The sequence below is a fragment of the Eumetopias jubatus genome, unplaced genomic scaffold (assembly GCF_037043125.1).
Source record: "Eumetopias jubatus isolate StellerSeaLion01/CBP00866 unplaced genomic scaffold, mEumJub1_p1.0 scaffold_9, whole genome shotgun sequence".
Classification (NCBI taxonomy): Eukaryota; Metazoa; Chordata; class Mammalia; order Carnivora; family Otariidae; genus Eumetopias; species Eumetopias jubatus.
Genome location: NW_028274815.1, coordinates 25,917,802 through 25,938,048, shown reverse-complemented (window position 1 = coordinate 25,938,048; position 20,247 = coordinate 25,917,802). Strand labels below are relative to the sequence as shown.

Below are 20,247 nucleotides of genomic sequence, written 5' to 3'. Positions count from 1 at the left end.
CAGTCCTTCACTTCTGTCACCTCGGCCATTTAATCTTGTCTGATAATGACAACTGACATTCTTAAAGCAATTTGCTAGGCACTTTACCTTTTATTGTTTAATGGAACTCTTGCAGTAAACCTATGCAGTGTGTGTTACAATCATACCCATTTTATGGATGAGGAAGCAGAGGCTCAGGGCAAGAAGGTGGTGGTGCAGTCAAGAGCACTAGCTGTGACCTCCACAGATACAGTCCCATCTTGGGTCTCTCACTTAGCTGCTGTGTGATCTTGAGCAAATTGTTCAAATCTTTGTACTGTGCTTTCCCCTCTAATCTGGCAACAGCCTTCCTCGCCAGTGCTCACTCCCACCCTGCCCCTGGGGCCCGGGATTGCCACCTCTCTGGGGATGGGGCCGTGGTCCAGCCGGTGGTGATGTGCGGACTTCAGCTGATGAGGACACTGGCTTGAGAGGAGCTCAGCCCTCATTTGCCAAAATCCCACATGGTCTTCTCCTTGTTCAGGGCATGCTCCCTGTGCTGCTTAATGGCCAGGCACCGGGCTGAGCCCAGGGTTGGAGTGGAAGGAGCATGAGCTGCCCATGAAGACTCTTCTCTGCTCCGACAGCATCTGAGCTCTCTTCCCTTGGGTCAGTGACTCACCCTCTGAGCCTCAGTCTCCTCGCTGAGAAAAGCAAGGTGGCAAGACCTGCTGTCAGTATTTTGACACTCAGTGAGGTCAACTGTGAAAGCGCCCAGCTCCGCACTTGGCCCCTGCTTGGCCGCTCCATAAAGTCAACCCGTTGCTATTGCAAGATGTGCCCAGCCTCTGGACAAAATGTTGTAAGTTTGGTGGCAAACATGTTTATACTGTGTACTTGCAGGAGACACTGTTGGAAATCCTCTTACTGGGCTGCGAGTTACTGGTTTCTCTGTGTTGGCTGCTGATGTCTCGTATCTGCTGCCTGTTATCTGGAGAATTGCCCGCAGCTAGAACAGAAGCTACCTCACCTGGGAGGTTAGAAGCCCTCTGCACCCCTCACCCCTGAGTGCAGCTCACAGACAACGACTGACTGTCAGCAGGCACAGAAGAATGGGTGCTTGCCTCAAGATTTGTCCACCTGTCCTGGTGGTACGATTCCTGCTGCTGACTGTCTAGGGGACAAGGCTGAAACTCGACTCCCGCTGAGCCCCCGGCCTTGCTTTGCACCTTCCCCTGCCCTGCTCATTCTCTCTGTCCTGAGAGCAGCTCCCCCTCCCCTCCCCAAATCACTGCAGTCAATCTCTTCTAAATCCTGGTTTCTTGGGAACCCAGCCTAGGATAGGTTGTAGGCTGTTTTCTACCTGCATCATTTAAAACCACATTACATTCTTGTATCCCTGCCCTCTGGGTACTGTATGGCTGGAAATCCTCACTGTCTTGTAAGGTAATGTGTGGCTGGGGATTCCCAACTTGCTGGGAGTTCAAAGTCAGTCTAATGAGATCAGGTGTGTGTGCTTGGTTGCTCTTGACAAGTATCTTGAGTCTCTCCCGAGTCTCCTTCATTACTCAGGGCCACTTGCCCCATTCTCACAAAAATGTCCTCTCGTCAAAGCATCATCAATTTCCTCTACTGTTCCACTGAATCCTCATCTTTTCCTAAGATAGCAGATGAGGCCCACACAAAAGCAACCAGGGCTGTCTGCCTTGCCATTGTTGGCTCCTTCTATGTTCACATGTACCTGGGCTCTGAGAAAATGATATGCATTGCTCCAGTGGTATGCCTAAAGCAAAACATTTTAGAGCTGGAACAGCTTGGTGGTCCTTATGTGGGGATGATTTGTCCCTCAGGGGACATTTGGAAATGTCTGGAGACCTCTTTGGTTGCCATCACTAGGGAGGGGGTGGTGACTCCTGGCATCTGGTGGGTAGAGCCCAAGGATGCCACTAACATCCTGCAATGCCCAGGGCAGCCCCCTGAAGCAGAGAATTATTTGGCCCCAAATGTGAACATTGCTGAAGTTGAGAAACCCTAGTCCATCCGACCACCTTGATATCAGGGAGGTGACTGAGGGCTCCGGAGATGGCGGTGGCAGAATTCAAACCTGACTTGTTCTCTCTACTGACCTGTTGTCTCTATATGTTATAGCTTCAGTTCTGTGTAGCAAGCGCATGACAACAATCTCTTGTAGGGATTCCAAACTTGTAGAATGGAAACCTCCTAGTGCAAGAGCATACCCAGAAGTTCTTATTTCTAAATGGACACTCAAGTGGTATCTGCTCAGCATGAGGAATTACCCTCCCTGCAAAATATAGATCTATACATAGATTTATATATCATATCTATCTATCTATAGGTATCTCTATCTCTGTCTCATATACATGTATATCTCATATCTATCTATTCCCATATATATATATTCCCCAGAAGGGGAATGGGGGAATGTCTGGTCTATTAGCCAAGTTTCAAGTGTTGAATTTTGTAACCAGATATACTGTGAATTTGTTTGCTTCCTTATGCTCTATTTTTTCCTTTAACAGTTTTTTCTTAAATAATTATAGTATATATCAAACATAAGTAACACAGAGAAAAATCACAGACAAATATATACTGCCCATCCAGTTCCAAAAATGTTTGTCCAGATTTGTTTCCTATGTTTAAAAATTAATGTTATGGGCGCCTGGGTGGCTCAGTTGGTCGGGCGACCGCCTTCGGCTCAGGGCATGATCCTGGAGTCCCGGGATCGAGTCCCGCGTCGGGCTCCCTGCTCAGCGGGGAGTCTGCTTCTCCCTCTGCCCCTCCCCCCTCTCATGTGGTCTCTCTCTCTCTCATTCTTGCTCTCAAATAAATAAATAAAATCTTTTAAAAAAGTAAAAAAATAAAAATTAATGTTATAAGAACGGTGGAAACCTTCCGAAGTATCTCCCACCCTCAGGCTTTCCTCTCCTGCCTTGAGGTGGTCAGTGCCCTAAGACTGGTGGCTATCCTCCCCGTTCATGTTTTTATATTTTTACTGTATATATACATATATCCATGGGCAAGGTACAGTACTTGTGCGTGAGTGCGTTTTAAAATTCGTACCCATTAACCACCAGAATAGCTCACATTTGAAAGACTAAAAATTCAAGTGTAAATAAGATGCAGAGTTACTGGAACTCTCATATAATTTTAGGGAAGTAAATTGGTAAAACCACTTTGGAGAACTGGGAGTCTGCGAAAGCGGAAAGCACGCATACCCGCTGACCCAGCAATTGCTGAGCAATACCCAAGGGAAATGTGTGCACATGTGCACCAAAAGAGAAGTCCAAGATCGATCACAGCAGCTCTGCTTGTAAAGTCCCAAACTGAAAAACCCCCAAGGGTAGATCACTAATGGAGTCCATAAATTAATTGTGGCATATTCACGCAGGGGAACCCGAGCTCAGGCAAGAGTGAATAAGGTGTAGCTTCATGCTTCAGCAACGATGCAGCTCACACACATAATATGGAATGAAAGAGGCGAGAACAAGGTGAGTACAAACTTTTTGTGTGTATGATCCCATGTATATAAATTCAAAACCAGGCAAAACTAACCTACGGGGTTATGACAGTAGTTATCTTCGGAGGGGGATAGTACCAGGAGGAAAGTGAGGGAGTCTTTCTGGGATACTTGGGAATGTGCTAGTTCTTAATCTGGGTGCTGGGTACAAGGGCCAGTTACTTTGTGAAAACTCATCGAACTGTCCATTATGATTTGTACACTTTCATATATGTATATTTTTCTTCGATATAAAGATTCCTTTGAAAAAATCTACGTCCATGATATCAAATGGGGATAACCTTCTCCAACTGGAGTTTCTATTCAACATTACGTCACCCCTCCTTTTTTTTTTTTAAATAAAGAGTTCGTGTGTGCTTGAGCGCGTGTGTGGGTAGGAGTAAGAGGAGAGGGAGAGAGAGAATCCCAAGCAGAGTCCACGCCCAATACGGAGCCCCATGCGGGGCTCGATCTCACAACCCTGAGATCATGACCTGAGCTGAAATCAAGAGTCAGCTGGCTTAATCCACTGAGCCACCTAGGTGCCCCAACATTACCCTTTTGATATGTAGCCATCTTGGCCCATTCGATCTGGTTCAGTCATTTATCGGTTACATTGTGTTTTCTTAAATGTATTTGTCAAAATGTATTTTTTCATCCCTCTGCCAAGGGATGTTCAGGCTATTTCCAATCTTTCATGATTACAAACGACACCTTTGGTGTTTCTCTACTGACCATGTTCTCCTATTCTCCTGGTCTTCCATTGGCGTCAAGCTTTCTCTTCCCTTCCCTCCCTGTTCTCTCTGCTAGTTTGGCAGTTCTGCATTTTCTTTCTACTCTTTTAAAGGTCTTTGGTACATTTTTCACCTGCCCACTGTATTTAGCGAGGCCAGCGTTTATTTAAGATTTACATGCTGTCACCACACAGTGGAAGAACCTTTGAACGTATCCACTCTGAGCTCTCCCTTCCACCGTGCTTCCATCCCTGGGCGCCATGGTCTCACCTGGTTTGAACACTCCCATTAGTCGTCGGTGGTGTGAAGCTTGCGCAGTCCTGTGTTTAGTTATACTCATATGTTTACCTTTGGTTTCCTCATCTCTGCTTTTGTAACCCACTCCTTCCTTCTGGGTTCAATTTCCTTCTTTCAGAAACACACCTGTTAGCAGTTTTCCAGTCAGAGTTTGTGAATGGTCAGCTCCGTCTTTTGTCAAAACGTCTTTATTCTCCCCTCCTCCCCAAATGATGGCTTCTCTGGGCACCAAATGGTAGGTCTCAGCTCTCTCTCCCAGTCCTTGGACCATAGTTTTCTGATGTCAGTCCAACAGCCATTCCTTTGCAGGCAAGATATCTTCGGGCTCACTGGCTGCTTTTCTTCTGTGAAGGTAGTTTGTTTTAAGGTATTCCGCTACCTAGGTATGGAGAAACTTTTAATTTATTATGCTTGGGGTTCACTCGCTTCTTCATTCCTATGTCGGCATCAGAGGATGCTGGTGGGGGTCCACTCTACACAGTCACTCAGAGACCAAGGATAAGAGGCTCCCTCGTGTAGGAGGAGTCGCACCAACGGGGATAGGAGCTCTTTTTGGAGCTCGTGCTCTGGACATTCTGACTTTGATTTCCCTCTTATTTTCTGGAACTTGGGGGTTTTCCCTTTCTTTCTTTTGAGCTCAGCTGGGTGTTACATCATTTTACATGTTCGACAATATTTATATCCATTTGAAGCAGAAGAAGAACATTCATTTAATTAAAACTTCATGGTGCCAGAAGTTGAAATGTTTTAAGAGGTTATATTCTAAAACATTTTCGATCCCAACTTTCAATCCTGTTTATTTTGTGTATGAATTTACATCTCAGAGCCAACTGCCAGTGTGCTCAGATTCCAAGCATCCGAAAATTAGCATATCCTTCTTCTGCACATTCTGGTTTTTCTTATGCTGTCCCGTTCCGTCATCAGTCAGCTACTCCTTTGTATATTTGCAAATATTTCTAGGGTCCATTGCCACGGCAATTCATTTTATTAAACAGTAACCGCCCATATAGGTCATGAGACATCCTTCCAACGAAAATTTAACACTGACTACATATGAGGTGGGTGCTCTGCCCTGGAAGAAAAATGAAGATGAGGAAGCCTCAGCTACTGCGCCGAGTAGCACACAGTCTGGTGGGAGAAATATACCCCTGATACAGGTGGACCATGGTAATGGCTGAAGAAACTCAGGAGCAGAATGCTGTGAGAATTCAGAGGGGACCTCACCCATACATGGAGAAATCAGAGAAGGCTTCATGGAAGTGGCATTTGTACTGGTGCTGAAGGATGGTGTGTTCATTCTCCATTGTTGCCGTAACAAATTACTGCAAGTTTAGTGCATTCAAACAACACCTTTAAGGTACAGCCTGGGACTATAGGTAGTAATACTGTTAACTGCCTGTTTGAAAGCTGCTGAGACTTAGTGACCCACAGTCGTGTGGGTCTGAAGTGTGAGTACAGTGTAGCTCTACTAGGTCCTTTTTTTGTTTCACAAGGTCAAAATCAGGGCGCTGGCAGGGCTGCATTCCTTTCCAGAGCTCTGGGGATGAATCTGCCTCTAAGCTCGTTCAAGTAGTTTAGTTCCTTATAGTGGCAGGACTGAGGTCCCGTTCCCCTGCTGGCTGTCAGCTGGGGGCCCGTCTGCTCCCTGAGGCCACCCCACTCCCCTTTATGCTTTACATGCGGTCACCTCTAGCAGTGGGAGGTGAGTCCCTCTCATGCTGTGGATTTTTCTGACTTCCTTTGCTACACCTCTTCGGGACCCCAGCTGGAGCACATTCTCTGCTTTTAAGGGCTCCTGTGATTATATTGGGCCCACCTGGAGAAGCCAGGCTAGAGTCCCAATTTCTGAGTCTGTAACCTGCCCTGCATCTGCAGACTCCCTTTTGCCCTGCAAGGTGACATAGTTACAGAATCCAGGGATTAGGGCGTGGACGTCTTGGGAGAGCCATTACCCGCCCAGCACCGATGGGTAGAAAGTACCTATGTTGGGCCATGACAGAGGGCTTTCAGGCTAAGGAGGCAGGAGGCCACGTGCACGGAGCCCTGCGAACAGCTAGCTTTGCTCGGGAGTAAGCGGGCCAGTTTCTTCCAAATGATGAGACATGTGTGCAAGCTCGTGGGCAGAGTAAGACCTTCTGAATGAGAGCCCGGCAGTGGCAGACTCCTGCCCGGGGGCGTGGGGAGTGCGGTGCCTTCCCCTCAGCCCTGGGGGTGAAATTGCTCTTGCAGCATTTCTATGCTTCCTGTGTACGCTTCGTTCTTCGTGATTTAAGAGCGTAAAAGCTGGGCACCTGCAGTAAGTAACTTTTATGTATTATTACATATCCGTTGTACAGAGTACTGGCAAATCAGAAGAAGAATGACAAGCACCCGTCACCTGAGCACTCAGATGGAAGTGTACATGCTATGTTGTTTTGTGAGATGCCTTTAAAAGTTAGCAATAGGTGCGCCCGGCTTTCCAGGTCTATTAATAGTCTCCCGCGATGTTATTTTTAATGGCTAGGTGGTTTTCTATTGTATGGGTGGCACCATGGTTTATTTAACGAGTCCCCCGATGTTGACATTTGGCTCAGTGCCGACTTGTTTTACTATCATAAACAGCTCTGAGATGACCACACCGAGGGTTGTTTGTACGGGCATGTTGAACAGGATGTCGTGAGACCCTCGGCGGGACTGCAGGGGGGGGGCGGTGCCTGGGTGCAGTCCCAGTGGCTAGGGTGCATGGCCCCCGGCCCAGTTTCTTCATCCGGGCCTCTTGGCTGTCCCCAGGTGTGTTGTTTGTTGTTAACTTGATCCGGCTGCACCCGAGGGCTCTGCTGGGGATGCTGGAGCTGTGGCATGAAGAGGGGCCTCAGAGCAGCAGCTGAGGGCTGTGGAGGACCGTGGGAGCTCAGCTGGGTGTGAGCCCCCCGGGGGGGGGGCCGCGGAGCAGGCCCTGAGTCCTGGTGAGCGGAACCCCCAGGGAGACGCACCCGAGCTTCCCAGGACGCCTCTTGGAAGTTGTTTCCTTTGGAAGGAAAGGGAAGAACATAGCAAAGGCATGTTGCTTTAATAGGCTGAAGGAGGACGGACACACAGTTGCTGTGGGCTGTAGCTAGGACAGTGACAATACTTGTGCTTCCTTGCCTGTATCCATCTCCTGCTCCTCTGTTTTCTCCTCCCTTGCTCCCAGCTGCCTGAGCAGAATGGAAGATCTGAGGACTAAATGTGTTCCTCTGGCTGCGGGGTTGGGGGGGATTGACCGGGAAAGAGCACAGGGATCCTTCTGGGGTGAGGAAACATTCTGTGTGTTAAGTGGGGTGTGGGTTACACATCTATTAAAACCCCGGGACTGTTGCAATTAAGAGCTAGGCATTTCACTGGATATAAATGATCCTCAATATTTAACAAAAAAATTTAAGTGTTCTACATTGGCAAACCAACAGGATCTTGCTATTTTTGTGCAAGTTAATATAAATGGGATAAGGTGGAGGAGAAATAGGAAGGAAGGCACAGGAGGGGCTGTCCTGGTACTGACCTCCTCGGGCTCCCCCGGGGGAGAAGCTCAGCATAGTGGGCTCTGACCCTCAGCCCTCATGTGGGTGAAGGAGACACAGCCCCGCCTTGCAGGCTGGTGCTGCGGTAAGGGTTTCAGATCCTGTGTATAACAGCCCAGCGTGGTGTCTGATGAAGGACAGGGCGTCAACATGTGGGACTCATCCTGAAACTTGTCCAGGGCTATCAGGCAGCTGCTGTGCTCTGTAATTTCCTAGGCAGGGTGGGGAAGAGTCACAAGGAGACCCCCAGGAAGAGGAGAACAAAGATAGGGCCCGGGCATGCTTCTCGCTGTTACTTCTGAGAAACCCCCACCTAAGACTGCCGCTCAGTGCCTTTCTGGGATAGGTACCAGGGAAAGTGGTCAGTGGAGACAGACTCTGCAGGGGGGCGAGGCAGGGGCCTGGGGGACCTGGCAGTTCTGACCGGAGGAGGCGGCCTGGGGTGCAGGGCAGATAAAAAGGAGGAGTCACATAGCTGCGTGCCGCAGAGTGCTGGTCACGTGACTCTGCCTGCAGCCAGCCCAGCCCACCCTTTATGCTGCCACATGGAACATGAACCTGGTTACAATAATGAAATATTAATCTAAAGTAAACTTTGGAGAGATTACATAAATACACACTGGCTTTAGCTTTAACATTATTCTGATTATTCCTATTTGAACAGCAGGCTGCACGCCTTAGAGTCTAGTTCCTGAGAACGTGTGTCTAGGCCACGCTTGCGTCATTATCAACCTGCACCCCTACAAACTACAGGGCTCACCATGCAGCCCATAATAAATTAATCAGCAAAGATGAACCAACCAGAAGTTATCCTCAAAGGCCAAGAAGAGCAGCAATTTAAAGTCATGACCCTCAAGACAACAGTGATCGGCCTCTTATTGCAGCAAATCCTTCTAAACTCACTGGGGACTTGCAGTGACTTTTTTGGACCCATGCCTCATGCAGTCCAGAGGATGGCCTCGTACAGTGTGGCTGCCTCCTTCTCCTGGGAGAGCAGTGAGTTGGGGCTCACTGTAAATCTCAGTAAATTTTTAACATGAGTTTACAAGTCCCAAATACTAGTAATTCACTTAATAACTTACTAGGTAGGTATTTGCTAAGTCATCTTTTGATGTAAAATGATATTTTATACAAGTTAAAGGGAGGATCGGTGAGTGACTTATCAGAAGAATCCTCCCAGCGCTCCATGGGATTAAATATTATGCACTGCCAAGACTTGGCCTTGAGCAATAGAGTTGCCTGAGGTGGCTATTGAAAAATGCAGCTTCCAGGGCTCCCCTTGTAGAGATTAGATGAGTCAGGACTGGGACCCAGGAATCTGCATTTTAAACGAGCACTGGAAGGGAAGCTGATGTAGGTGGTCCACAAATAGGAATTGACTGGTGTCACTCTAGGCCAGGTGCTGTGTGCACCTGCTATTCTGAGAGCATCTCCAGGATGGGTGTGTGCTTTTACGAGTTCTGGGCGGGTGGGGGGTCAGGCTGGTTCATATAGCCAAAGGCAGGGAAGGCAGTGAAGAAGGGCCCAAACAAGGTGGGCTCTCTCTGTGGGAGGAATGTTGTGGTTGATCAATGAGTGGTGGCAGTTTAGAGAGAAATCAAGTCCTCCTAGTGAGGGTGGGACTGAGGGATGAGAGACTTAGAGGTTAAGGCCAGAGAGGCTGTATGAGAGGGAGAGGACCATGGAGAAGACTGGAAGGACATAGGGGAAGTAGTAAAGGAAAAGAAATACACACGGCCCTGATTACCCACCTCATTCACTGCTCACCACTCTGCTCTGAGCTGGGCATTAGCATACCTTCGTACCAGTGGGGAGACGGTGGCTTGGAATGATTAACCAATCGGCCAAAATAAGTATGGAAGTCAGGACTTCATCCCAGGTTCATAGAGTTCCTGAGCTCTTGCTCTTTAGTGCTCTGTCAGGCAAGTAAATGATATGCAACCACTCCGTCCAACATTTATTCATTATTTCATTCATTCACTCAGCATAAATGAGCTTCTACTAAGTGTGAGGAGCTGAGATAAGGGTAGGGGATTGATTGGTAAACAAGACACTTTCTGAGACTTTGATAGGAAACACATGCATTAGACAACCATGTGTGTAACTATCACTTTGCAAACAGTTGTAAGAACGAAAAAGGAAAATTGCAGGCTTTATAAGGAAGACAGCAGGGGCTCTTAATTTAGACTGAGGGACCAGCAAAGGCCTCTGTGAGAATGTGATATTGAGCTGAGACTTGGAAAATGGGTAGGAATTAGCCTAGCTCGAGTGTGGGGAAGAATGTTCCAGAACTGTACTGTCCAAAGGAACTTTCTATAAGGATGGAAATATTCCATGTCTGTGCAATCCAACATGGTAGCTACAAGCCACATGTGACTATGGGGCGCTTGAAATATGCCTAGTGTGACCAAGGACCTGAATTTCTTTTTTTTTTTTTTAAAGATTTTATTTATTTATTTGAGAGAGCGAGAATGAAAGAGAGAGAGCACATGAGAGGGGGGAGGGTCAGAGGGAGAAGCAGACTCCCTGCTGAGCAGGGAGCCCGATGCGGGACTCGATCCCGGGACTCCAGGATCATGACCTGAGCCGAAGGCAGTCGCTTAACCAACTGAGCCACCCAGGCGCCCAAGGACCTGAATTTCTAATTTTATTTAATTTTACTTCATTTAAATATAGATATGTAAAGAGCCTCATGTGTCTAGTGGCCATTGTATTGGGCAGCACAGCTTTAGGACCAAGGGGAAGTTTATGCAAAGCCTCTGAGCTCAGAAAGGGTTTGGTGGCTTCCAGGAGCCTAAGGTGTGGGGTACGATGGGGAGGCGGGAGCCAGATGAGGTCTGTAGCGAACGGCGTTCAGAGTACAGGCACCTGCGGGCCTCATGTGGGTTTTCAGGTTTACTGCGATGGGGACGTTGAAGGGTTTTGAGAAGAGGAATATCTTGGCCAATATTATGTCTTAAGAAGATTGCTCTGGGCTGGGGCAAAAGCATCATAGGGGGTGAAAGTGGGAGAAGAGAAACGAAGGAGGACGAGATGCTGGTGGTTCAGCTGAAGGTGGAAAATGGGAATGAAGAGAAGTGGGTGGATTTGTGATATAATTTTCAGGTATAATTGACAGAATCCACGGTTTTAAAGACAGAATCCAGCTTCCTAGATCCGTGTTGTCTAATACGGTAGCCACCATGGCTGCTTAAATTTAAATTAATTAAAATAATTAATTTTTCCAGTAATAATGTTAATAATTTTTAATAATAAATTTTAATAAAATAAATGAAATAATGCTGCTTGCCCGCCTTAGGCACATTTCACATCTCAGTGGCCATTTATCGGACAGCGAAGCTTTAGTGAACTTTTCCACCATTGCAGAAACTTCTACTGGACAGTGCTGGGGTCGCTTGGAAAAGCATTTAAAATAGGTTCTAGAAGAGATCGAAGAGGTCATCAAGTCAAACACCCTCCTGTTGGAGGCGACGTGCCCAAGGATGCTCCGCAGATGTCGCTCGCCGTCACCCACGCCAGGCTCTCAGCCGGCAGCCTCCTCCACGTGCCTGCTTTGTAAGCATTGCTGGCAGAAGCACCAGCTCTCCAAAAGGCTTCGCTTCAAGAACAAGCGCTTCTCACTGCTCCCCAAGGTTTGTCTGTGAGGAGGGGGATGGGGGTGTGCGGATGGCCTGATGACCCCGTTGGACAGAAGGTGAAGTAAGGAGCTTTGGGCAGGGGCTGAGTAAGCAAAGCTTCCTGGAAGGCTCAGGCCTGATTCTGACTCAAACCATTTAATAATTCCGTGGCAGCCTAGAGAAGGAAGAGTGAGATATAAACAGCAAAGCACAAGCAGTTCCAGCTAGCACGGCCCAGCGCCCGAGGCCCAGGGAACGGGGCTCCAGTCCCTTCTGTAGAACGCACGGCCTTCTGAAACCACACACCACACCAGTGGGGCTCATTTTGTTATTCAGCCCCATGGCCTCACTCGGTGTCTCCAAAGACATCCCAAAGAACTGGGTTCCAAAGAACGACCACCGGCTCATACTCTATGTATGAGTCTAGACCCCAAGTAGGCCTTGTCTCCAGAGAAGCAAAAAGAAAAACAACAGGAAAAAAACCTGAGCTAGCAAAGCTTCCTGGTGACTTGGTAATTCTGGGAACAATGAAGTGAGTACACAGGAAGTAGGTGAAAAGATAAAACAAAACAAAACAAAAAAACCCTTGTTTTTGTCACCTCTGAGCTTCTGGTTATGGGCAGGGCTCTCCTTCAGATGAGTCAAGTGGAAGAAGGGGAGAGCAGGCTTGGGCAGTTGCGAGCAGGACTCAGTAGAGGACTGCAGATGTCTGAGGGTCCGTGATCCCCGGGGGCTCTGACTTGCTGAACCTGAGAAAGACGGCTTCCCTGTGGCCAGTGATGTGGATCTACCTCTACCTCCCCTCCAGCTCAGGCTGCTCAGGCCTGCAGCACTCGGGGTCACAGCCCATAGGAGGCCACCATACTCCCCCTCGATGGAGGGAGTAGTGCTCTGCTGGCCTGTCACCGTTCCCTGTTGCCCTGTGCCTTCCTGGACCGTGGACAGATGACCCATGACTATGACATCCTAATGTCCTCTCCTCCAGTCCGCACTTGGATTCGCATCTCCCATGTTCGTGTTCCCATCAGCGCTTGAGCAGGACAACCTGTAGTTGAGCGCTGCCTACGTGCTGGGCGCTGTGCTAAAGGCTTCTCGTGCATTAGCTCAAAGAAACCTCACGATACCCTGAAGGACTATGTTCTTTCCACTTTACCAGTGGAAGAAAATGAGGCTCAAGAAAGTGAGAGCGACCATATGATCCAGCAGTGGTGCTCTTCAGTATTTACTCAAATGAGTGGAAAACTTAGGTCTACACAAAAACTTGCACAGGGATGTTTATAGCAGCTCTATTCATAATTGCTCAAACTTGGAAGCAACCAAGATGTCCTTCAGTAGGTGGAAGGATAAACTGTGGTCTATCTAAACAGTGGAATATTATTCGGTGCTAACAAAAAAATGAGTTATTGAGCCATGAAAAGACATGGTGGAACCTTAAATACACATCACTGAGTGAAAAAAGCCAATCTGGTTAGGCTACGTAGGGTATGATTCCAACCATACAACATTGTCGAAAAGGCAAAAGAACGGAGAGAATAGAAGACCAGTGGCTGCCAGGAATTCAGGGGAGGGAGGAATGAATAGGTGGAGCACAGAGGATTTTTAGGGCAGTGTAACCATTCTGTGTGGTACTGTAATGGTGGATACATATCGTTATTCATTTGTCAAAACCCAGAGAATGTACACCAGAAGTGTACCCTGATGTAAACTCTGGGCTCTGGGTGATGATGTGTCAGTGTAGGTTCGCTGATGGTAACAAATGTGCCACTCTGATGGGGTAGGCTGTTCCGGGGCGGCGGAGGGGGGGGCGGTTGTGGTATATGGAATGCTGTAATTTCCAGTCAACTTTACTGTGACCCTAAGAGTGCTCTAAGAAATAGAGTCCATATTAAAAGAAAAAAAAAAGTCAGTACCTATCTAAGGTCCCAGTAGTGGTGCACAATGGAACTGGGACCCCAAATTAGGGCTCTTTAATTCCAAATACGCTGTCCTTCACTTTCACGCTGACCCACCCCACTGTAGTCTTTCATACCTTAATTGACAGTGATTCCATCATGTGGCCATTAATTCTGATTTCCAGATAAGGAAGCAGGCTCAGAGAGGTTAGTTAACTCACTTGAGTCACCAGCTGGGTGGGTGAGTAGCTGAGTGGGAACTTGAATCTAGGTCAGCTGACTCAAAACTCTGTGTTCTTATCAGGTAATACATTGACCTTCTGATCTAGAAACTCCTTTGGTCTAGAAACATACAGAGTGGTGTCTCGGCTCGTTGCCTCCACCTACCAGGTACTATGTGACTTTCGCTCTGTGTTGAGTTATTCCAGCAGCTGCTGAGTGTGGAGGGACTCCCATGAACCCCAGGACTTGCGTCATGTCTTCACCAAGGCAAGATGCACAAAAAACAACTTTGTCATTGGTCCACACCCTGAAGAAAGGGGTGTGTAATAGATGGAGTGAAGAGGCAAGGAGGGTCACTGGGCTTCCCTCACTTCTCACCAGAGAAGGCTCAGCTATTCCTCCCTTGAGGGTATCGGGATTCCGGGCTGGCCGGATCTCCTGGTTGTGGGGGGAAGCTGGCAACAGGGATGGAGAGGCTCTTTGGAAACACTGGGAAAATTCAAGACTCCTTTCTCTCTCTGTCTCCTCTTTCGAGGGAAGTTTGACAATGCCTTCTCCTCCTCTGCGGGCTGAGAATGTGCCTGATGTAAATCCTGACCACAGTGGTCTTCCTCTCCTTCTGGTCTTTCTTCCCTTTGCTTGTAGGCCACACCTCCTTCCCTGTTCTCTCAGGAAAGGGGGAGGGTGCTGCCCGTGTCTGGCTGGCTGGCGGGCTGGCAACACTCTTTCATGGCCAAGATCTACCCTTTAGTCCACTGATTTCACTGCTCTCTGTCGGGGGACAACCTGGATGACAGTAAAATGTTGAGTGCACAGCCACCCTGCTGTAGAAAAGGAGCTCAGAACTTAAGGTGATAACCATCAAGGCTGCCAATGTGGAGTTGGACAGGTTGTGCACTGTCCAAGGGTGGCTGGTGGAGGCGATGAGTGATGAGTGGGGTCTGAGTTGGAGACCTTGCTGTCCTGACCAAGCCGGGTCCCCTCAGCCCAGAGGGGCATCTCTAATGAACACCGAAGTGCCAGGTGGCCTGAGGTGTTTTCAAAAGCAATGGTGATCACTGTTTATAACCTGTGTTACTGTTATTTTTATTCCTAAATACTGCTTGGCATGGCATGGAAAGAGGCTGAGCTTGGGAGTCAATGGCCCCCAGGTTCAATCCAACTTAACTTCTCCACCTATAAGAGGTAAGAACTTTGCAAGTCTCTTGGCCTCAATGGACCCACCTCAAAATGCTTCCAAATTCATATTTTCATTGACCCTCATACACACAGCGAAGGAAAAAAGCTCTGTAAGGAGCACAAAGCATGGGTCCCCATTTTTGTTGAACAGAGGAAAAGTTAAGTGATTTTCCCAAAGGGCACTGAGTGGTAAGTGGTAGAGAAAAGATGGAAGCTGGTCTTCTCTCCTGGTTCTAGTGCAGCTCACCCTACCCCCACACGCACACGCAGTGCTTCACACTTGCGGCCTCCAGCCCAGTGTTCAAAGCACCCACATGTTCATTATCATCTGTGAGTCTCAAGATGAACTAAATGAGGAGGATGGTGGGTGCATTTAGGGTAGTCATACAGATGTCTCTTGTTTTTTGGGGGGGAAGGTTATTGCATTGAAAGATTTTATTTACTGATTTTGAGAGCAAGAGCGAGAGCGAGCATGAGCGAGCACGTGCACAAGCAGGGGGAGAAGCAGAGGGAGAGAGAGAGAGAGAGAGAGAGAATCTCAAGCAGACTCCTCGCTGAGTGTGGAGCCTGAGGCAGGGCATGATCTCACGATGCTGAGATCATGATCTGAGCCGGAATCCAGAGTCCGAGGCTTAACCGACTGAGCTGCCTGGTGCCCCCAGATGTCCATTTGCTCCCACATGGGGGCCTGTGTGTCCAGCAGGCACCCTGAGTCCAGTTAGGGAGCACAGTGCCTCAGCCATTTGCTGAATGATATTCTCGAATTTCTGCATAGCCCTTTGCAGTTTCAAATGCACTTCCAACTATAATATTGCAGAAGCTCCCTTGATCTCCAGGACTCAGGGAGGAGGCACAGTTCCCACAGCGGCTGTCTTCCAGGCAGAGTAGGCTGGCTGGCCCCCGCTTGCTCTGCCCAAGGGCCAGGAGTGTGGCGTGAGTGGGGCGTTTCCGCGCTGTGCCCCCACCTCCCCAGGACACCCTTCTGCGGAGTCCGTGGCTGCCTTCCTGGGTGTCTGTGTACCCATGACCCTGTCTAGTCCCCATTCATATTCCCTCTCTGAACCCCCCTCATACACATACAGACTTTCTCACACATTCTTAGGCATTCACACACACACATCGGCAGTGGGGTGTAGACTCGGACCCCGCCCTCAAATACACATCCTAGCAGTGGGGTGTAGACTTCAACCCCCCATACACACACAAACACACATACATACACACATACACCAGCTGTGGGGTGTAGCCTTGGACCACAGCCTGCTCCCCAGGGTAGAAACTTCCCTTGGTCTCAGCCCCTCTCCAGGGCTGGCTCTTCCCTACACACACAGACCCAGGCTGTCCTCACAATGAAAAGGCAAGGAAGCTCCTGGAAGGTAGAGTCTTGAGGAAGAAAATGTATCGACTTCCCCATTTAGTGGTAACACAGGCTTTTCTGTTTCTTACTTCACTGAACTTTTCAGCTCCGAGGAAAATACACAGACCTTAGTTGGGTTTCTTTCTAAGTAGGAATCAACAGACCTCCTGTATCATTTCTTCTAGGGCCTTCCAGACCCCAGAGACACTTCTGTTTGTGGCCCCTCAGAGCAGAGGCATGCAGCCCACCCCCTGCCCCGGAGATGCCCAGAGGCAGCCTCACTTCCTCTTCTAGGGGCTGCCCTTGGCCTCAGGGTCCTGGGCCCACCGCCGGGCTCTGGTGAGGAAGGCGCCCCTTTAAGGGCTCTTGGTATTTTCAGTCATCGAGTATTTATGTGACCTGGAGTGGGGCAGGGCTCAGTGGGGCTGTGTGGGTAATTTTCCTCTTATTCTTGGACAATCAGCAGAGCAGGAATTCCAGGCTGTGTGTATTTAGAGAAGGCCACAGGGATCCTCAGAGAGAAAAGTGACATGCTGACCTCTATTCTGATGAGCCCCTGGGAGCCTAGAGGCTTCTTCTTTCCACTCCTGGTGCTCCAAATCCAGGACCCTGTCCAGGGAGGGAGGAGAATCTGGCAGCAGAGTCTCTCATGGGCCTGCCTTGGGCTCTGGGCTGTCACCCACCTCTGCCCTTGCCCCATCTGCAAGGTATTTCCAGAATGTCTCCTGTGGGCCTGCTGGGCTTTCCTCTGCCCAGAGAAATTGCTCAACTCTGGGCCGCTTAAGGAGGGACCCGAGGACGGAGATGTCAGCATCATCTCTGGTGCCTAGGAGCACCCAGTAAATACTCAGGAAGTGGGCGATTATTCCTGGCTGACATCAGTAGTCTATTGCTGACTCTGTATGTGAGCCTCTTTCATCCCAGCCCCAGCCACAGCTACCCCAGGCCACGTGGCAGCCCCCAGGGAAATGTCAGCCCGTTGCTGTTGGTCTTAGAGGCTGGCCTGCACAGGCTCACCACCACCTCCCTCCCCACCAGCCTCAGGCCTTGGCTATTTTCCTAGGGTGCTTACCAGTCTGGGCTGGGCCAAGATCTTCTTTTACCCAGCAAACCCAGCTGTGGGCAGACAGGTGTGAAAAGAACAGAAAACAGACATCACGGTCAGCTGATTTAATTACTACTCTACAGAGCAGCCGCGGTTGGGTCTGGAAGGCTCCTAATGGCAGGTCTGTGCAACAAGAGCAGACATGGTGAGCTTTCAAGAAGCAGTTGATGGGCCACTGCTGACCGTCATGTCCGACCAGCCAGTCCGGGCAGACTCCTCAGGCCTCGGCTCCCTTCCTTCCTTGCCTCAGGCATCAGGTGTGGTGCTTTGCTGAGCTCCCGGGCCTGCCAGGAGGGGCAGAGTGAGCTGGGCCAGCCCCTCAAGGGAAGCTGAGCCTCCATTGCAACGTCCAACCTGTGCACGTCCTTTTCATCTAGTCACTCAACAAACATTGATCAATTACATATCGTTTGCCAATTGCTGTCCTTTCCTGGGGGCCTGAGAGTGAACGGTGAATCTCCACGGTGAAGGGTCAAACACCCTGTCTTTGTGAAACTTTTTGTTCTCCAGGGCACTTCAGCTGGTGCTGGTGTCTGGCCAGGAGTTGATGGAGCGAAGGAAGGCTCTACAGCCTCCGTCGCCTAGAGCATGATGTAGAATGTAGCCTAGGTCTGAGGTGGCTCCGGTGTTGGCCCTGGAAAACCCCAGGGAAGGAGCAGCGTCCTGTTTGCAGCCCCTCAGGCAAATCGTGGCTGCCCAGATGGCCTCCGGGGCCAGTCACAGGGCGACAGCTCATGCTGTCCCAGACGGCTAGTGCGTGTGTGCGCGCATGTGTGCACATGTGTGGATGGATGATTTCACTTGTGTTCAAGCTAGAGGTCAGAGCCTCAATTATTCCACTTGTGGTTTTCTTTTTCCTAAGTTGGGATTATTTTCTTTTTCTTTTTCACACTGGACACCTGAACAGGATCAGACCAGTGATTCCCTCCCTCTGTGGTTTTCTCAGTGTACTCTCCCATTTTCTTCTCTCACATGCTTTTATTTGAAGCTACTATTGAGGGCCCACTCCATGTTGGGAGCTGCATTTATATGCATTGTTTCATGGAATCTTCAAAACAGTCTTATGAAGAAGCATCACGAAACCTTAGTTTACGGAAGAGGTAATTGAAGTTGTCCGAGGAAGCAAGTGTGCCCAGTATCCCCCAACTTCTTACAGGGTTTGACCCCCATGGTCTGACCTCAGATCTCCTGCCCTAATCACTGCACTATGCAGACCCTCCAGGACAGGTGATGCCCGTGTCATGTGTGTCTCATTCATAGTCAAGGCTAAGGTTTGTCCATGAACCTGTCGTTCAAGTACTTCAAGAAGGTGGCTGATATTTTCTTGTCTCTTGCGTACAAGACCTGAGACTCCACCTCTCAGAGCTCTTGGGTGAAAACTGCCCAGGCCTATAGCCCACAGATCCCTTACCTTACCTTTTCTAGGTCCCCCATCGTAAATGCCCCCAGAGGGGACCACCCATAGGAGGAGGATGATGCCAAAACTACGCATGAAGTCCTGCTCCAATGCCCATTCTCTGTATGATCTTTAGGCAAGTTCTTAAAGCTTCAGTTTCCTCATCTGTGAAATGAGAAGTAAAATGAGAATCTGCCTCATGGTGCTCTTGATGGGTTATCCGAGGTACCTTGCAGAGCTGCATTTAGCAGAGCTGACACAGAATAAGCATGCAATAGTTACTATCTATACAGGTCTACGGTCTGCCATCTACAATTCTGAAGCCAGAAAAGCTCTGAAAATTGTATGGTTGGTGTCAAAACTCATTTGGAAGCAAAGCCTATCGTGAAGTGGTGCAGAGCTATATTTAGAAACGCTAATGAGGCAGGGCTCTGGAGCCTGCTGGGGCTGTTAACATGATGCATTGTACACACGCCACGTTATCCGTCTAAAGGCTGAAGCATTCTGAATTCTGCAATGCACCTGGTTCCCAGGGTTTAGGATGAGGGATTGTGAACCTGGGTTACTTCTAAGCACAGCGTGTCCTCTGACTGACTTTCAATAGCAGTGACTGTCAGCTCTGGAACTCTCGAGAGCCAAAACCCTGGAAGGAATGGAATTAACTCTTTTCCCTCAAAGAAATTGCAGATTGATATGTAAGGGTGGAAAGCATGAGAAGTAACGAACTCAGCTGAAACAATATATTTCTTGCTGCTTTGCTCTTGTGATCATTGGAGAGTTTCTGTAGGGATCTGGTCCTAGATGAGAACTATCTTTTAAGATGATTTCAGTTCCTAGATCCCCAGGGTGTGGTGCTCACTTCCTGCTTGTTCAGCATCTTGCTAGGCAGGGCTGGGGAAAGGAGAGCAGACCAGTCATCTCCTCAAGGAATCTATGATTTTTTTAAAAAAGAGTTTATTTCTTTATATGTCAGAGAGAGAGAGAGTGTGTGCGAGCTCAAGCAGGGGGAGCTGCAGGCAGAGGGAGAGGCAGGCTCCCCGCGGAGCAGGGAGCCCGATGCAGAACTCGATCCCAGGACCCTGGGATCATGACCTGAGCCGAAGGCAGAAGCTTAACCGACTGAGCCACCCAGGCATTCCAGAATCTATGCTTTTACTGAGGATAAAAGACACACACTCTTGAAACAGGGAGTAGTGTGTTAGAAGATTAGGGTAGATCACAATATATTAGAAGATTAAGAAATCAATGTTCAAGTGAATAACAGAGCTAGTATGTACCGTAGGAGTCCAGGAAAGGGATCCCCCCCCCCCCGCCCAAGGTGGGAGAGCTGATCAAGGGCAAGTTAATTCTCCGAGAGAAAAGTCCAAGGAAGGGGTAGGAAAGGAGAAGAGAAGCAGCACTGATGTTGGAAGAGAAAGCAGGGACTTTGGAACTCAG

The 20,247-nt window shown here is 48.9% G+C and overlaps 1 long non-coding RNA gene across 2 annotated transcripts in view; it reads left to right on the top strand.

Moving 5' to 3' along the window:
* Positions 1 to 3,064: 3,064 nt before the first annotated feature.
* LOC114202895 (uncharacterized) overlaps positions 3,065 to 20,247 on the top strand; it is a 32,064-nt gene continuing 14,881 nt past the window's right edge. The window contains exons 1-2 of one of the 2 annotated variants that reach the window (XR_015768920.1): positions 3,065 to 3,467; positions 11,409 to 11,674. This is a non-coding gene — a long non-coding RNA (uncharacterized LOC114202895). The remainder of the gene's footprint in view (positions 3,468 to 11,408; positions 11,675 to 20,247) is intronic. The other variant, XR_003607878.2, reaches the window with a different exon arrangement.